This window comes from Nomia melanderi, chromosome 1 (genome assembly GCF_051020985.1).
Source record: "Nomia melanderi isolate GNS246 chromosome 1, iyNomMela1, whole genome shotgun sequence".
NCBI lineage: Eukaryota > Metazoa > Arthropoda > Insecta > Hymenoptera > Halictidae > Nomia > Nomia melanderi.
In genome coordinates, this window is record NC_134999.1 from 37,286,041 (window position 1) to 37,305,806 (window position 19,766).

Consider the following 19,766-nt stretch of genomic DNA (forward strand, 5'->3'; position numbering starts at 1 on the left):
AAGCTCCTTCGGCTCCTTGTTTCTGAACTCGGCGGCCACGGCGGACGTACCGGAAATTACGGCGTGGCGCCCTTCGATTTCTTCCATCTCCGGTCGAGATGCGGCGGGTCACAGTGTGTGTTCGCCTTCAGGTGCCCGGGATAAACCACGGCGCGCAATCTAGGAGAACGATAACGAGACGATCGACGTGTTTCCTCGGCGAAAATTCTTTTCTCCGAGCTCTCTTCCGCTCCAGTTTTATTTTCTCTGCTATCTTTACACAGGTTCCCTGATTTCCTTCCGGATTCTACGTACTTTCACCGAAAATAGTTCCCAGTATTAGGTCTTCGTAATTACATTTCCCTTCTCATTTATCTCCTTCTCCCTCTCTGTCTCTCTCTCTCTCTCTCTCGGTTAATAAAGATCCCTTAATTATTCCCATGCCTCGATCAACTCCGCTCATCCATTAAAAACTTCCTTCTTTATATTCTCGAAGACACAACAGCCTTCGAGCGTCACTCATTTATCATCAACTGCTCGACAGTGTCGAAGCGGAGCGAGGTAGACGAATTGCGAGGAAAGTTGAAGTCCCCCAAGGTCTGTTCTTTAATAAATCAATATCGACAGTGTTGTTACACTTTAGTCTTTGTCTCCGAGCGGAATTCGAGATTCTGTACCCTATTCTCATTTTCCAATGCCTCGTAATCTTCCGGAAAGCGACAGACTGCGCGGCTATAGCTTCACTGTGTCGCGCAACATTTTTCCGCGGGCTGTATAATCGATAGAACCGATTTCCATAATTCTCTCACCATTGAATTCCAGTTTTTATCTTCCGTTACCTTCCCTCGACGACATAATTCTTCCGTTTTATGAAACACGCGGGCTTCAGCTCGCCGTACGGCGGCGGGGAACGTCCAGCCGGCGACTTGCATTAATTTTCGTAATTGCAATATCCAGCCCCGAGGACTGCACCGCCGGCCGATAATAAATTACCGTCGAACGAGACCGAGATTATAGATGGACGACGCCGTGGGTTTTTGCGTGTCCTTCCGGTGAATAATTAATTTCCGGCTTGGAACAATTCTGGAGCCGAGCCTGAGAGTTCACGGTGAAAAGAGACCTCTGTTAACACTTTCCGTGCAACAGGAATTTTAAACGATTTATATAACATTACTTGTTCTTTAATTACGAACTGTCAAAAGACAATGTCGTTCAAAATGATTATTAATGAGTAGGTGTCACAGTTCTTACACTGTAAGTGAAACTTCTTATTAGATTGCAATTTCTTCATTGCAATTATTTTCTAGTCATTTGGAAGCGTGTTCGTCAAATTTGTCACTGTTTACTTTTATGACATTTCTATTGTACTGGTTTCGTTGACTCGGATGAAAATATTTTAGGTAAACGTTCTATTTAGATGGAAATAGTAAGATGAATATTTTATAAACAAACCCTTGGTAAATAGAAATTAATCCGTGGGACTGCAATGCAACATTCGAATTTTTTATTTCCACCTATCAATTTGAACTCCGCGTTTTAGTTCCGGTACGAAGTTGTTCGAACTCGGTCATTACAATCTGAATATAGATTGGATACACTTTTTCCTTTTATTTCGACGTCGATTTCATCGGTAGAATTTTTATTGGAGCTCGAAGTTGTATTAATATTGAGGAGTCCCATAATTTCATTGCGAAACTGCAAATATATTCTTTTCGAAGACACTCGTGTTAATTAAGATTCCATTTTCGTTGTGAATCATTTCAAACAACCAACGATGTAAAATATATTTTGAATCCCGTTTATAATTTCCCGGCAATTTTTGTACGTTACAAAATCCCACGATACACCGACGACACGCGTCTGTTTCAGATGCAATTTGCTTCACCGTGGATCTGCATTCCTAAGGTTACGCACGGCCTACATATGAGCGTCGTATGCTGAAAGTACCGCATCGCTTCCCATAAATCAAACGCAGAGGATCGCTGCTATTCCTGGTGAGTGTTCCATTAATTCCACATCACTCGCAGTAGCTTAGTCTGCGATTAAAACTCCAATAATTCTATTACTCCTCTAATCATTAAAACCGTCTTGATTTTTTTACCTAGAAATTCCACGTCGGACTTATCATACACTTATACTACTTAAATCACAGAATTCGTTTCCCACCTAATCCAAAGAAATTAAATTGCATTATCAAATCTCCTAATACTATTTCGCTCACTGAGAATTAAACAAGCATTTATATTCAACGTCGACTAATCACTCAAACAATTACCACATTCAACATTCGCAATTTATCGTTTTTCACGATTTCTATACGTCATTTTCGATCTTTAACCCCTTGGCCTATGATTTCTTTCTCAACTCTGATCGATACGGCTACTTTGTCGTTAATAATTTATTAGAAAAAGAGAAAAATTCCAAGCATATGTCACGCCTATATTTCCTTTTAAGTATAACAATTGATTACAGGGGAATAATGTTTACTTTGAACTCAAATGAACTGAGCAATATATATGTTTGTTGAATCACGTTGAAAATCTTCACCACGAGTCTCACTGGTTGTTGTAGGACAAGGCGTTAATAATTCGAATTCCCGTGAATAAATAATTCTCAGGGTCCGATTGCTCACGCAATGGCGGCGCATTGTCTCGCCTATCGATTCGAGAACCGCGAGCGAGTATCGCGTCGACGGACTTGGCAACAATTCTTGCCAACGCCGAGGCAGCAGAAAATATTTTTTCACCCCCTCCCCCCGCCCGACGCTCGCCGACCCCGTGATAGGTTACAGAGCTAGGACCGTTTCATTACGAGCCATTGTGCTTTCACGTTCGTCCGCCGTTTTCATTTCGCGACCCTTCGCCCAGAAATTCCCCTCTAATTGCAGACAAATTAATGTCGCCGGAAGAGCACGCTCCGCGGCGTTGATTGGTGCGTTCGCCGTGCGCCCGCGATCAGCGGCACGAAAACTCCGCGCGCGCTGTCACGCGACGTCCCAGTTAACGTGTTAACTAACCCGGAAATTTGGAAATGTCATTTTTCGCGGCAACGCGCCCGGGCCGCCTACAGCGGAACAGTTGCGCTCGTTGTTTGTCAAACGAATAATTAAATATTTGTCGCGGCGCCGCGTCTTTGTCGCGTCGCGCGGGCGAAACAGAGAACAGTCGAGTACTCCGCGCGACGAACCGTCAAGGAACCGAAGGAAAAGATCAAACGCTTTCCACCGTAAAGTACTTTCATTACTTCACACGAGGAATGCGCAGCGAGAAATCAAATATTCAACGTGGTACACTATCAACCGAGCAATCTAAAGAAAAAACCTTTCATGAAAAATGTAACGAGCACAGTGGAATGTCTCAGAGTATCACACAAGGAGAGTAAAGACAGAAATCAAATGTTTCGTGTAACAAAGCAGCTTTATTACTTTACACAGAGGAAACAAGGGAAAGGGCGAAGAAAAATGTTCGTACAATCTGCTCCGACTAACAGGTTCTCCAGAAAATAGCAGTTCCAAGTAGAACCAGCGAACCGAGCGAGCGAACGCGCTACAACGGCGTGAAACGAATTCGAAAGTTCCACGGTATCCGCTCGCGCGGCTCTCCGTTATTTTTTCCAGCGCGAATCCCGCCAGATACATGTGACTGACGTTTAAATCCGAAAGTCGGCCACGTCACGGGACACGCGGCGAATACCGAGAGGCCACTGAGACAAATTGATTCGATTCGAGCGCGGAGGACCGCGCAAAGAGGAACGGGAGCGAGCGAGCGAGCGAGCGCGAGCTCACCGAATTCAAGACCCCTCGTCAAAACGCACGCGTACGTGTGCGCGCGCGTTGAACGTTTTCAATTCCATAAATCTCGCGGCGGATTTTTTTCCTCGACGCGCGAGAATAACGGCGCCGCGGCTCGGTGGATCGTCAGGATTTTCTGGCGTTAGCTCGCGCTGAAATTTATCGCGGGTTCACGTGACGGCGAGCTTTAAGGAAATTGCGAGGCTCGAGATTGAGGTGGGCCGGTCGCTGCCTCGGAGGTTTAAGGGTCAGCGTGACGTCACGCCGGGGGAGGACGATGGACGGCGGCGCGATGAATAAATTACGAGGACAGTGACACGGAACCGGCGAGATGAGTAGCCGAGATACCGGCGCTCGCTCGCTGCTGCTCCATTTTCGAACGCACACGCGCCACGCTTCCCACCCCCGCTCGGCTGATCCACTTTTTCCATTCCCGCGCAATTATTCGACACGAATCCTCGTCAAATATTTACCGTCCGCGCTCCCCTGTCGTCGTGCTCTTTCGTTTTTCTATAGTAACGGCTTGTTTGTAACGAGGATTCGATTATTGGATAGTCATCCGCGGGACTGTAAGCTTGTAAATTCGTTAGACATTGTTTTCCAGTTGGCTTTTCGATGGGTGTTTATTGGTGTTTCTGTATGGTTGGTAATCGAGTTTGTAGAGAATGATGTGGGTTGTTTATTACGTTTGTCGATGGGAGATTTTTAATTGTTTAGGGAAACGAGGATGATTAACGTTTGTTTTGGTGATCCAGGAGTTTGATTTACTTCTGAATTTGTTTATTGATATAGGGGTATTTTGGAGGATGTTTTTGTTTGTTCGAGAAGGGAGATGTAGTTAGGTTTTAATTGTTACTTTTGATTGAGATCGTTTGTTTAGTGAATGGAACGATGTGGTCGGCGAATACGTTGAATGCGCCTCGGAGCGTCATGCTGCGCAGCTGTTAATAAATTTTGCAATGCAACGACGATCAAGTCGCGCGTCATCGTACAGCTGTCCTGTGTTCTATATACGTCACACGCTCGCGGCACGCTGTGTTAGTCCGCCTCAATTACGCGACGTATTCGTACGAAATCAAGTTACGAGGAATGAATTGCAATCGGGATTGAAGGGTACGGCCAGTGAGCGTACGTAAATAAATGAAATATGTATGGTAAATAGGTAGTTAGTAAAGCTGATACAGTTTGTGCCAGTCGAAATTGGCAAATTTTAACCCCGTGCTCCCTTCGGCGACAAAATATCGCCTATTTAAAGGACCAATTCTATTTTGCGTTTCCATTCGCAATTCCTCTTCCTCTCGAGGAACCATTACGACTACAAAATATAATTTCTCGCAGACTTCTCCGTTAAATATCCCAATTTAACCCTTTGCACTCGAAAGTTTTCCAATGGAAATGTTCTACATTTTCTGACGAGATATAGGTGATATCGTTTAAAAGTAATTTAACGATAATTCATAGATAAATTAAGCAACAGAGGTGTTTTAACTATTTCACGTAGCAATGCAAAATTTAATCTGAAATATTAAATATTTTGAGTTTTTCAATAAAATAATAAGTTATATTCAAGTTTCTCATTTCTATATATTTTGATATTGCTTCTGTTTTCACTGCTTTGTAACATATCCCGCCGACCATATATCCATTAAAAATATTTTCTTACAAACATTGGCGTGTACATGTGGTACACGTGGCACAAAACGTGTTAATCACAAAATTCACATTTCAAACAACTTCATACACCTTCAAACTTCACTCGAAGAAATCAATCTAGAATGAAACGAAGGTATTTCCTGCTTTCCGAAATAAGACTCGCAGTATTTCGCTCGAAGTTTATGAACACGTGTACGCAATTCGCAAGAAACAAGATTCGGCTCACTCCTCGCCGGAAGTTCAATATTTCTCGGAGGTTTAAGGGAACAAGCCGGCGAGCAATTTTCACGCAGTGTTTATTGCTTCGCTCCTTTCAGCGGCGCCATTTTGCGCGGGCCTCGGTAAATCATCGGCGACGTTCCACCATCCAGCGACCCAGAAATGAAAGTATTCTGTCTCGGTCGCGATCGTGCTTTATTTCGTGTATTAAGACCGGATCGTGAACCGCGCCCAGACGTTGTTTGTCGTTCCGAGGCTCCGTCAGCTCGACGGGCCGACGCCAGTTACCAGATCCATCCGGAGTTCACCGGATATACCGACTGGATATTCCTTCCTCCGTGGCCTCGGCGCCCGAGTAGCTTCCCTGGTTCTACGTTAAATCACTGCCATCGCTGTTGTCAGTGCTGACCTAAAGTTATGGCATTCGACGCGAGAAACGCGACGTGTTTGTTAAAACGTGTACGCCGTTCCCTCGCCGGGCAGAATAATTTCCGTGCCTCGTGGAACGATCTATTCGATGCCCAGTTCCGTCGTGTTTTATACGCTTCCATCAGGCTTCATTTGGTTTGACGTGATTGCGTCTGGTATTGTTTAGGGACTGATGGTATCATGATTTCCCTTTTACGAAGCTGCGAGAGGACGTATTGCTGGAAGCGTAACAAATGATAAAAGAGTAGTTTCGTCACATTTCATCGTGTTTCAAGCAGTTTGAGTAGGTTTGATGTGGTTTGATATGAACTTTTCTAATTTCTCTCGATATTGTCTGACTCTAGGAAGCTTCAACAATTGTTAACTTAACCAGTATTTTCGACTATCGTAAAAGTCTGCGTGCTTCGATCTATCTTGAAACGTCTTCATACTCTTTCAAGGATCACTGCAAGTTGTATTCCACGATATGTTGGAGGAACAGCGAATGTCTCCGGAGATTAAGGATCTATCTTCATCCTTTTCAGCTTGTTCCAAATAAACTGGCCGCTTTCGTTCTTTGTAAAAGTTTCGTCACATTTCATCATGTTTCAAGCTGTTTGAGTAGGTTTGATGTGGTTTGAAATGAACTTTTCTAATTTCTCTCGATACTGTCTGACTCTAGGAAGCTTCAACAATTGTTTAATGGTGGTTAGACGTTCGTATAGCTCTAATAGACCCTTGGAAGTATCCAATGCAAACTAGAACGAATCTTTTGAACTTAACCAGTATTTTCGACTATCATAAAGTGTCTGCGTTCTTCGATCTATCTCGAAACGTCTTCATACTCTTTCAAGGATCACTGCAAGTTGCATTCCACGATATGTTGGAGGAGCAGCGAACGTCCCCGGAGACCGAGGATCTATCTTCATCCTTCGCGGCTTGTTCCAAATAAACTGGCCGCTCTCGTTCTTCGTAAAAGTTGACACTCGCGGGGTACACACGCGGTTCCGCAACACACCTGAATACACCGTGAAAGAGTCGCGTGCACCGGGGGAGTTCTGGGAACTCTTATCAGGGGAACGGTTCCGCTCTACTCGGAAGCCCTACGCGAACTTTCTTCTGTCGCATAATAATTCAACCGTATTCATATTCATGCATGCCGCATGCATATTCACAATAAATTTCCCCGCGGAACCGGCGCGGTAGAAAGTGTAAATTATTTCTCGGCAAATTGAAAGCTGCTCGGAGCGTAGCCGGCGGATCGCTGCCGGGCAAACGTGCAGCGAATCGGTTCTTCCCCGACGCCCGGGCACTGTCGATTTCAACGAACCTAGGTGTCGGATTCGTTGATCCGTCAGGGATCTTGTTCCTCGTGTTCCTAATGCTCTTTCAGTCCTACCGACATTGCCAGGAAATTGATGAATCAAGGATTAAACGATTGGAATTGTCGACCTCGATAGACGATTCTACACTTTTCGAGGAAATCTAGGATTTCTACCTTTTAATCCGTACAAACGTATAACTTCCGATCTATAAAAATGTATAGCTTCCGCACACAGATTTAGAACTTGAACAAAAATAAAAATTGCTACGAACTTGTAACAATTTGTATAAACGAACAAATAACCGGTAAAAAATCTCTGTCGTTAAAGGTTGAGTTTCATCGAATGTTCGAAATAAAAACACCATCTAACGTTTTCGGGTTGTATAAAAGTCGACCGGTCTGTCACAGTAAATTCACACTTTATCCTGTCTATCCTATAAGCCATCAGGGCGAACAGACAACAAAGGTTCGCGACTATCCATTCGAATAATCCCGCAGTCATCGGGCAAAGTTCACTGTCGGAAGCTAGCTGTGCTTTTCTGGAAGCTGGGCGGGGATCGAACCCGACAAAAACCTACCCTTAAAAGCTTGATGAGATGATCTTTCATTGCCCTTCCTTCTTTTTTCACCCTCGCCGTAGGGCTCGCACTGCCATCTTCCTTTTTTTCCGCCCCGTGTTCCTGTTTTTCTCCGGGACACACAACGACTAAAGTATCTCGCCTCGAATGCTACCGAACTTTTCTCCCGGCATATAGGTGATCGCTGGTCTCCGGGATCCAATAAATCGCTGGTGTTCTTCCACCCTCGAGCGTACTCTCTGTCCTACTCTCGTTACTGGCTTATTTGCGCTCCGCCCCCTCTTTTGCTTGCTTCTTTCTCTTTTCCTCTCTTTTCCGCTTATTTTCCCTCTCGTTCTCTTTTCGTTTTCTTTCCTGCTGGATCTTTCTCTCTGTTGTCTTCTCTTTTCTTTTCTTTTTTCTATCTTCATCTTCTCTCTCCTTCTCTTATTTCTATCCTCATCTTTTGTCTGTTTTCATCTTTTCTCTCCTCTTCTCTCCATCTTCATTTTTTCTCTCTTTCTCTTTCCTCTATCTTCATATTTTCCCTCTCTGTTCTCTTCTCTCTTTCTCTTTTCTCTATCTTCATATTTTCCCTCTCTGTTCTCTTCCCTCTTCTTTTCTTTTCTGTATCTTCATGTTTTCTCTCTCTCTGTTATCTTCTCTCTTCTTTTCTCTTCCCTATCTTCATCTTCTCTCTCCTTCTATGCATCTTCATCTCTCCTCTATCTTCATCTTCTCTCTCCTTCTCTTCTTTCTATCCTCATATTTACTCTATCTTCATCTCTTCTCTCTTTCTCTATTCTCTATCTTCTTGTTTTCTCTCTCTGTTCTCTTCCCTGTTCTTACTAGCTCTTCACTTTCCTTCTCTTCATCCCTCCGTCCACCCTCTCTTTTTCTGTCTCTTGATCTCTCTGTTCTTTTTCTCTTTCTCCGCGCTCACTCCCACATCTCAACATGATTTCCCCATTTTTCTATCTCTGTTCTCTAGCCACAGTCGAGGTCGCTGTCTCGCGAGACCAGAGAAAGAGACGGCGATCATGTTTGCCGGAGAAAGACGGGATCGAGGAGGGTTGTTTCGTGGATGACGGTGTCGAATAGAGACGGGGGAACGAGTCGAAACAAAGTGGAGAAGAGGCTCGAGGAGAGAGGGGGAGGAAATCCGGCGGAGTCGAGGGGGAGAAAGGAAAAATGGGTGAAAGGGGTTGCCGATGGGAGGGATGGGACGGAAGGAACCTGGAAAGGGTTAAGACATGGACGGAATCGGGGAAACGGGAACGGGAGGCTTGGAGAGGTTTTGTATAAGTTGCGGCTGGCTGGTCAGTGGAGGACACTCCAGACGCTTATTAATAACTTCAGAGGAATCTATGGCTTTGGGAATGGGAACGCTGTGGATTTACATCGGGTTAAGATGCTTCGTGAAATATTGTTCGTTCGACACTTCGGCTTATTCAGCTCCGAACACTGAAAAGGAAGCTTCAACAACATAAAGCATCTCTCGTCCTGACGTCTCCACCGTAGAAAATAAGAATTTCCATGAATATCCAGTGATTTTCATAAAACCCACGATAAAAGCGACAGCCTCTTGCCACGAAAAATCCCTTCGAGTATTACATTTCCATAAAAATAGTCGGAGACACTTCACGGAAACCAGTTTCCATTCCAATAACGCAAAAGCGTGCAAACTGAAATTCGATAAGAGGAAACAACTCCAACAATCTTTAAATGATTCATTTAAAAATCCCCGGTAATCCAGGCTTCCCCCGAAGTTGCAAACACGTGTCCAAGAATCTCGAGCGAAGAAAAACGTTTCAGAAAGAAGCGCGCGGAAGCAGCAATAATCGAAAACTAGAAGGAAAATCGAGGATCGTGAAGCCCCCGGAACCAGATAAAGAATCGTAAGGGACAGCGGCGTGGTCGGGGGTGGCGCAAAACAGTCGGAAGGGTGAAGGATAACAGAGCAAGACCAACAGACAAAGGACGGTCGACTGCGAGGGGGGTCCGCGTCGGTTGGCAGGGAGATGGGAAGAAGACGCGGGAGGATGGAACGAGAGGGCTAGCCGCGTAGTGTCGCGCTGAGGAAGGATAAAGAGGGCTGGTGAGTGGGGATGCCGGAGAATCAGCGCAAGCTACACCCCACCGTGGCCGCCGTGGCAGTCAGTCGTCCGCGCACCCCCGTCCGGAGAGGGTTATCGTGTTCGGTGGTGAGTTCTCGTTTGCCAGTGACTGATCATCAGCCGCACTCGGTCATCGGTCGATCAGCTGATCCTCTGCTAAGTGTCCTGCTGGCGTCTCCTCCGACAGCTGCCATCAGCCTCCAGCCAATCGTCATCGAATCCTGGCCTTGAACTGAGTGAGTACCTGCTCGTCTCTCCGATTACCATTCACCCGATTACGTTAGTCACGTTCTTCGATCATTCTCGCGTATGCTCGTCCGTGTCACGGAGAATGGAAGAAGGTTAGGGATTACCTTGTCACCCGAGGAACTTTGAGTACAGCGATAGGATTAGAGCTGATCCTTGCGTAAATCTGCGAGGTTGTTGATAGGGTTAGGAACTCCGTTGCAACGTGTTTAGTTAGGGATCGGACAAGGGTTAAGGTCGAGGGGTTGCACTGTTTTCTTTCCCCGGCGTGGTCTCTTTTTTTCTGGCGCCGTGCAAGAGAAGCAATCGATACCCGATTCTCGAGATGTAACCAAGGACGCCGCGGCTTATCCGCAGCGACACGTTAGACGTGAATGGATCGCGCAACATGGATTTCCCGTTCGCGTTGCTGCACGGTGTTCTTTCTGCGTTTGTTGCTCGCGCGTTGTTGATTCTATGCGGCAGCTGTTGAAGGTTTAGGGGTTTGTTTTGAATTTTCTTGATACGGGTAGGTGTAGTTAATTGTAGCGTTACGCTCCCGGTTGGATAGTGTAGAATGATTACACCGAGTGTTTGCAGTTCCAAACTCGTCCTAAAATGAGAAATGGCTCCCTTGTAGAGCGCAGAGTCCGTTTAGCTTCCGGGCCCAGCATTCCTCTTTTACGACCCTCGAACTCTGTGTTCGACCGTTCGCGGCGGAACACACGCGGTAACGTTCGGAATTGATGCGCGAAATTTCTGCTGGTAGCAGGCCGTAAGAGTCATTGTAATTCCTGCGAGTTTCGACCACGTGTAGCCGCGTCTAATGAATGGTGTATCTGAGTTGGCCAGAGTCGAGCTCTGCTCTCCTGTTAATACGGGAAACAGATGACTGATTATTCGGTTTTTGAGTATTCCTTTCGAAAGGGATAATGGATGATCGACTAATGTAATTTGTGGGCATCGTATCATCATTTTTTAGTGACAGTCAGACCTAATATTCATTTTATTACCTATAGAATAAGAAAATTCCTCATCAACGATTATAATTAGCTTAAAATTTCATTTAAAAAATCATTTATTAATTCAATATAAAGCAGTTAAGGCTCATATACAATGATAATTAAATCTATGACATAGTTATTGAGTATATATTGACATAGCTATCGAATTCGAGGTGTCAGGCCATTGATGGATTATTCTACTTAATATATATCACTACACAGTTCACTTATTCCTAGAAACTGACTGCATTATTAGACTGTTTAGACAGCTATCACTATATAGTAGAATTTTCTATTGCGAGATTTTTTAATCATTTGTTAGTGACAATCAGACCTATTCATATTATTATCTATAAAATTAGATTCCTCATCAACGATTATAATTAGCTTAGAATTTCATTCAAAAGATCATTTAGTAATTCATTATAAAGCAGTTAAGACTCTTATCGAATGATAATTAAATCGACACAGTTATTGAGTATATATTGACATAGCTATCGAATTCGAGGTGTCAGGCCATTGATGGATTATTCTACTTAATAGATATCGGAACACAGTTCACTTATTCATAGAAACTAACTGTCCGAATTATTAGACTGTTTAAACAGCTATCAGCTATCATTATACAGTAGAATTTTCCATTGTGAGATTTTTGATTCTCGGGGAAACGCATGAGTACCGATCAGTTATTAATGAACCGAAATGGCCACGTGTCGGCCAGGCAGCGGCGAATACCCGTGGGGTGGGGGTCATTATTAATTATATCTGTGCTTCCTAAACACAAATTCGTCTATGCTGCTGCTCCAACTAGTACAAATTTGCGGTCACGTTAGTTCCAGGTCGTATAGCTCGTTTATATCTGGATGTATAGCTAGAATAGTAACGTCGTTTCAACCGGCGATGTTCATCCGCTTGGAGGTAATGTTTGTTCATGTAAATGTGCCCCCCCCACCCCCCACCTACGGGGGCGCCAATAATGGTTCCGTATGAACGTATTTGCAGTGAGTTGAGAGAGTGGGCGGCGCGTTAACCCGAAAACATTTGACACCGTATTTATTTTCGTTGGTTGTTCACGCGACCCTCCTGTTTGGCAGTGCCACCGCTTTCTGCGGGGGTGATTTGTTTGCGTTAAATAAGTACGTTCGGCCGATGCTGGTAGACGTAAACATGTGGGTTCACCTTATATACGAGTTGCACCGTTCTCTAACGTTTCTCTCTGTAAAATTCTAACTTACGGTACGAGTGAGTCTACTGATAAACATTTCTATAAATGAATTTATTAACCCTTCGGCTACGGCAGAATTTTCGACGCTTGTTTCTAAGCGTGTTGAAACTATGAAGACACTGAATTGAATTAAGTCAATCTAAAATAATCATATGTATAATATATGATTAATGGAAAATGCAATTTTTGAATTAGAATTCACTTATGGTAGATCTAGCGAGTTTTATTGTAATTGTCAACATTTGCCTTTAGGGGTTAGTGTAGATAGTAACATATTTTCAGTAGTACAAAATTATTATTAAAATAATATTATCACTAATACCAACTGATATCAATAATAGTATCACTAATTACAAATTTACAACTCAATACTGATTGCAATGATCCTAATCACAAGTAAAAAAAGAATGCCTTAATTCTGTATTTCCAAAAAATTGAACAATATCCCAGCAGTAACGGAGGTAAGAAGTTTTAAATTCGAACTTCTCGTAGCAGACCTACCCTCGAGGACTCCCCGAGGATCGAAACCACCCCGAAGCGTCGTCGCTTCCGTTTATTGAATTTAGCGGTCGCGCGATTACCTTGACAACGTAAGCGATCCACGATTATGCAGCCCGTTTTTACGGTCAGCCTCGGCAACCATACCGCGAACAGAGTTTCCATCGTCCGTCGAAGTTCGGACCCAGGCGGGCGCAGCGAAGGGTCTAATGAACGGTCCGTACGAGGGTCGAATCGGAAAACGGAGTTCCACTCCCGGGTCTGTCGCCTCCGCGGGAATTGTTCTTGAGTTATATCACGTTGAACTATCTTCCGCCGCCTTACGGCCCGGCGAGGATGTATGTACCCAGAAACTTTTCGAAGTTTGCGCCTCGCGGCGGGAGCGTGACGTGGTGAACAAGAAGCGCCGATCAATCAGCATTAAGGCCTCGGTCACTGCGATCGGGTCTCGGCTTGCAAATGGAAATCTTTTCTCGGCTATCACCGGGTTCTTTCTATTGGGCATGATAAACGAGAATGATACGCCAATGATATTTTATGCTGTCGTTTAGTTTCATCGGTGACAATAGCCACCTTCTAAAAATGAGATTAACCCCTTGCCATACAACGAGTGAGACTCGTGGTGAAGATTTTCAACATGATTCAACAAATATATATATATATATATATTATTATTATTATTATTATTATTATTAATAACTTATTGGGAAAAGAGAAAAATTCTAAGCATATGTTCTGCCTATATTTCCTTTCAAGTATAATAGTTGATTACAGAGGAATAAATGTAAATGTTATTATAAATTATAAATGTAAATGTTATTCCTCTGTAATCCACTATTATACTTGAAAGGAAATATAGGCATAACATGTGCTTAGAATTCTTCTCTTTTCCCAATAAGTTATTACAAAGTAGCTGTATCGATCAGAGTTGAGAAAGAAATCATAGGCCAAGGGGTTAACCTTTTACAGACAAAGATTCTCTGAAATATACAAAACTGGATGAAGCTAACTCGTATACCAATCGCTTAAATAATAGAACAAACTACGCGCTGATCTCTTGTTCGTGTGATTGAATCATTTGCTCGCAACTTGGTCTTCGCACGAACGTTTCATCTCGCCGAAATCTCGGCATCCACTCATAAAGGATTAAGCATTGCAAAATGAATTCCGCCGTTGGTTAAACATTGATATATTCTCTTTTATCGTGCTCTATAGACACGTTAAACAACGAAGTTTGTTCTTGGTTAGATTTGCGGTTGATACTGAAAACCACGATTTAAAAGGGGCCGCACGTTCCACGATATTTCGAATTCAGTCATATTTCCTTGCTTTAATCACAGGCTGTGTTTATCGAGCTATAAAACAAGCTCGTGGGTTCGTTTTAAATAAATCTGCTTGTTCCTGGTACAGGAAGTACCCTTTTGAAAATTCCCCCGTACATTTCAGGGGATGTTTCCTTACGGAATCACGGTATATCTTTTCTTCCTGCCCCTGTGCCTCGATATGAATGAGAAAATGAATTTCAAAACATTCTTCCCGCCAGAATAAACCTGAATATTTTCCGACGTGAATCATCCCTTGGACCCCGTCCCTTATATTATCCCACGACGTAGCTTGCTCGAGGGACAACGGTAACAGTCGCGGAATCCGCGAGTTTCTCTTTAATTAATGGAACGATCGGCGATTTCCTTTTCAATTCATTTTCTTCGTTATCTCCCCGGCCGTGTTTGCACACAAACGCACGCCGGCTCGCCGTGTTTGATACGGAAAACGGTCGTTCCGCGCGTAGAATGAATACGGCCCCGCTCTCCGCGGTAACGAACATCCTCGCCGCTGGGGCGTAACTCGTTGTTATTACAGGGGAATTCAATTTTTTAAATATCCGCCGCGCGGAACGTTAACAAAGGAAACGCGGCGTTCTTTCTACCCGCATAATTCCGCGGCATTAAACGAGCCGCCGTGCCGTTCAAGGATAAATGGAATAAACGCGCGCCAAGTCGACAGTTATCGTGCCGCGGACGTTGCACAGTTGATGCGCGTGGACGTTGCATTCGGAAATCAGGGACAGAGAATTATTCTTAACCCTTAACCCTTAGCAGTTCTACGTCGAGTCAGACTCGACGTTCTATTCTGTCGCAACCTCTACCTGTTTCAACAAATTTTTCTATATTTATTTGTATCACAATTGTACCATTTAACACTAGAACTACGCACCAATCAAAATGATTGGTTTCGATTTTCTTTAGCGATTATTAATATCTTCGAAGCATTGAATATTCGAAATGATTTTGAAAATAGTTTCATTTCAGTACTGTAATGAGTGTCTGAAGAAACTGAAAATAATCTATTGTTACAATTTTTATAGAGATTACATATCAATCGTATACTATTGTTAACACTAGAACTACCGCACCAGTCAAAATGACTGGTTTCGATTTTGTTTAGCGATTATTAATATCTTCGAAGCATTGAATATTCGAAATGATTTTGAAAATAGTTTCATTTCAGTACTGTAATGAGTGTCTGAAGAAACTGAAAATAATCTATTGTTACAATTTTTATAGAGATTACATATCAATCGTATTCTATTGTTAACACTAGAACTACCGCACCAGTCAAAATCACTGGTTTCGATTTTGTTTAGCAATTATTAATATCTTGGAAGCATTGAATATTCGAAATGATTTTGAAAATAGTTTCATTTCAGTACTATAACGAGTGTCTGAAGAAACTGAAAATAATCTATTGTTACAATTTTTATAGAAATTGCATATTAACCGTATCAATTAGCTTATCGAGTAAAAAGGGTTAACTTCGTATGATATTGTCGCTAATAATCCCTGTAACAGTTGACGCGACTTTGGATGAAATTCAAGTAAAAAAGAAAACAACGCAGACGCGAGAACCACCCCCGTTGCAGGCGCATCGGGATACACCCTTGCTTTTTTCTCTTTCTATTCTGGCGCCGGGGATAACGTCACGTTCGTCCCATGAATTCCGCATGATGTTTTTAACGTTATTGTCCGCGTAACACGCCCCGCACGATAAAAAGCGTTTAAACGGCGGCGCCTGTGGAATTTTCGTCGCTCCCTTGAAAGGGTGATGATTTTGGGGATGAGCGTTGCGTCGATTGGAATTTTGACTTGTGATTTTGCTATGCTTTTATTGTAATCATATTTTTAATATCACTGTTTAATCACGCTATAGAAAGTTTCACTAAGCCCCGAACTAAATGGTCCGACTCTTGATTTACTTATACTACTCGTAAACAGTAAAATATTGAACTTTCAGTGTTAACGACAGATTTATAATTCTGGTGTAAAATGCTCGATCAGCCTTCGATGTAAACATCGCAACAGCTCGGTAATTTTGGACGAGGGTGATCGAATCATGGAGAAAAATGGCGGACGCGCGTTTCATCGAGAAATTCGGTAGAAAAAAAGAATGAGCCGGTTTACATAGCAGCCGATCGATAGCTAAGTAATTTCCGTTGGATGTTATCGGTGAATTCCGCCTTATTACATGGGAATTACAGCCATTTTTATTACCGGTGAAATAAAGCCCCTCGAGCAGATGATACAAATTTAATGCGTTTTAAACGAGCGCCCGACTGGCAGGGTATTTTGTTCGCGGGCCATTTCCGGTGAAAAATTTTAGATACCGTGTGCACCGCGCCAAACGTATCTCGTATAATTTGTTCCAGGCCGCCTGGTATTTTTCTCCATTTTCCCCGCGACCGGCAACCCGTTCGAAAAATATCCCCGTTGATTTATTTGAATTTATTAACGAAACCGATCGCGAGGCGCGCTCGTATCAATGCGTTGACAGTCGGAGAACACGCGCGGCGGTTTAATGAGCAACGAAAGAGACGAGATTGGTAATTGGTAAATTGAAGTGGTAACGATTTCGAAATGTTCCAAGTCTCCAGCGTGGCAGAACTGCATTTAATAAAGAGAACATTGCAATCCTCGCATTCAGTTTTCGAATAAAACGAATCCATCTATCTCCCGATCACCTCAAAGGCTTAATTAACGTGTAAATTATACATTTTGTGACTATAAATACGCGAAAATCCATCATAATTATCATCGAAACGATTACAATCCACTATACTCGAATCTGTCTCGACTCAAACGAACCATAAATAGATCGATTCATATTTTCCGTAATATCTTCCAACCTCCTAATTACAAGCTACCGTTAATACGTTAAATAGACTAATTATTTCATAGCAAAGATAAATAGGAATAATTATTAATCACCTGCCATCAGAATTCTTACATTATAATATCAACTTCCGAACACTTTCATTCGATATCTACGTTACATATCTATTTCTACCAATTCGAACGTGTCATCGATGACTGACATTTAAACTGTTAAGACGAGAACGATTGATGATAGTTATAAACCCGTCCCGTCGCGTCTTTGAACTCTGTAGGCTCCAATATTGCACCAGTTTGAATATTAAATATTTCAATGAATCTTGAAGAAACTACCCTAAAATTATTCGATTTTCCACACATCCAAATTTTGTACTAAGGAAAATAAAAGATCGAAGAAATGTTATAGAATACTATAAACATCAGTTACAGTTGCCGATACATTACAAAACAATCTGGAGTTCTAAGGGTTAATAAAACAAACAAGCTCAACGGGTAAACAATAATTTTCCCTAGACATCGAAAAGTCGGTCGCTGAAGTGAGTGTCCGAATAATGTTCGAGTGTTCGCGAGTCGAAAGGTATGCGAGAGTCGCGAGAAAAGAGCATAGAAGTGGAAGAAAGAAAGGAGGGAGGGGGGAAAAAAAATAGAACGGTCCGCGGAATAAGAAACGAATGCAAAGTACCTGCGAGACGAGAGTCGTATCCAAAGATTTACCGTGCCGAGTACCGAGTCCCTCCAGCTACCCTGCTCGCTGTCCGTTTGTCTGTTTGTCCGAGCCTTCTTGACGACCCTCTCCGCATCCCTGCCGGTATCCGGGAAGCCCGTACATTTATGTTATGCAAATGCGATTCTCCGGCGGGAAAGGAATATCAGAAAGAGGAAGGAGATGGACAAGAACGATAATAAAAGAGGGAGAGAAAGAGAGGGACAGCGACACTGGGAACACGAGAACGGGAAATAAAATTCATGAACGATAGTTTGACTTAGTCCGTGATTTTTGAGCGTTGCATTTCCTCCGTGAAATTCCCTCTTACAGGAAGTATAGCCACCCTTCCGCCACTGTGCCGCCCCTTCCGAGTTCCACTCCGCGCGGTAGGTTCTCCGGGACTCTGTACGGTTGCAGCCTTTGTTATTTAGTGGTGGATTAAGTACTGTACACGTGGATTTTTGGAGAATCATTTGGAAGGATTGTAGGTTGGAAGTTCATTTAATGGAGTTTAATTCCTGTTAGTCTGATAGAGATGTGGAAATTATTTTAAGATACAGTGAATGTTGTTTCATTGAGGATTTCAGGTTTTAGGTTTTTAGGTAGACGGATAAAGAATTGATATTTTATTTATATTGAGATATTTTATTTTAGACGCTTCTTATTTTAACCCTTTGCACTCGAGAGGTGACTCTATAAAATTTGATATTTAATATTATACTCCGTATAATGCATAAATTTCAGAAATATTGAAATAAAGTATCTTCTTTGATGTACGTGTGATTTCTCGTCGAGTTTCACAGAATATCGTCTTTGTCTCATCAGAAAGTGTTAAAATATTTCTAGCGAGGAACTTCCGAGTGCAAAGGGTTAAAGTTACCGATGAATCGTGTTGGTCGAAAGTACGAAGGTCCCGGTTAAACGGGAGGAACGATCCGACGTTTCCCAGTAGTAATGCGATTATCGATCGGAATGCAAAAGTGTGATACAAGAATCGTCGGGAAATTAATAGTAACGACAGCAGCAGCGGAACTAACGAGTTTCCCTCGAGTGATCGGGAATCGAAGTGCCGCGAAGGTGGTCGGGCGTTCGGTAACCGCACGCCAGACGAGCGCACGTCACCAGCGTCAAGTAGAAAACGGCTGGTTTAAAGTGGAAGAAGCAATTTGCAGGCCATCGCCTGTATTTCCATACCTGTCAGAAGCAAGCCTAGCGGCTGCTTACGTCACCGGCGCGATCGTGATCTTTGACCCCCGACGATCCGCTTTAAAAGCGACCCACGCGAGCCGAACGCGGGACGTGTATCGAAAAATAGGAATTTACGAGACTACTATAGTGTTACTGTATTATAAATAATGGTAAAACAGTAAAATGGTACATGAGCTTAGTGGTGAAAGTCAATACGCCAAGGGATAAACATTGAAACTATCAGTTGAATTGACTTTCTGAAAGTTCTATATAGAAACTGCGAGCGTGCATCTATCGAGACTTTGATTGATTTGCAATTCATTTGGAGTATTGTTAATTTCTATAGTGGTACTATATCATAGATAGTGAAAGAGTGGATCTTGAGTAATCGAGAACTAGGAATAAATATGTGTATTTAATAAAATATGGAAACAACACGGACAACACGTAAAACTCAATGCCACGAAGGCCAACACACGACTCTCCCGCAACTCTCTTACGGTCATTCTCTCCCAAAAATCATTCTCTCCCCCACAAGCATTCTTCTCACTCGCTCTCATCACAAACACTCGGATGCACCCCTGGAAAGCTGGCTCTGCAGTTTTGAGTTCGCGACGTTGTGCAGCCCACTTTCGTTTTACAGCCTGTCCTTCACTCACACTCGTTCCTACATTCACTCTTCTTAAAAATACCCTAACCCTCTGTAG

General features: G+C 43.0%; 1 protein-coding gene across 2 annotated transcripts in view; it reads left to right on the forward strand.

The window, feature by feature from the left end:
* The first annotated feature begins 1,846 nt into the window (after positions 1-1,846).
* The window catches only part of LOC116424891 (uncharacterized), a 201,461-nt gene continuing 183,541 nt past the window's right edge, over positions 1,847-19,766 (forward strand). The window contains exon 1 of one of the 2 annotated variants that reach the window (XM_076367939.1): positions 1,847-1,973. The gene's annotated coding sequence lies outside the window, so the exon portion shown is untranslated. Of the gene's footprint in view, positions 1,974-9,880; positions 10,284-19,766 lie in introns of those variants that run through there. The other variant, XM_076367937.1, reaches the window with a different exon arrangement.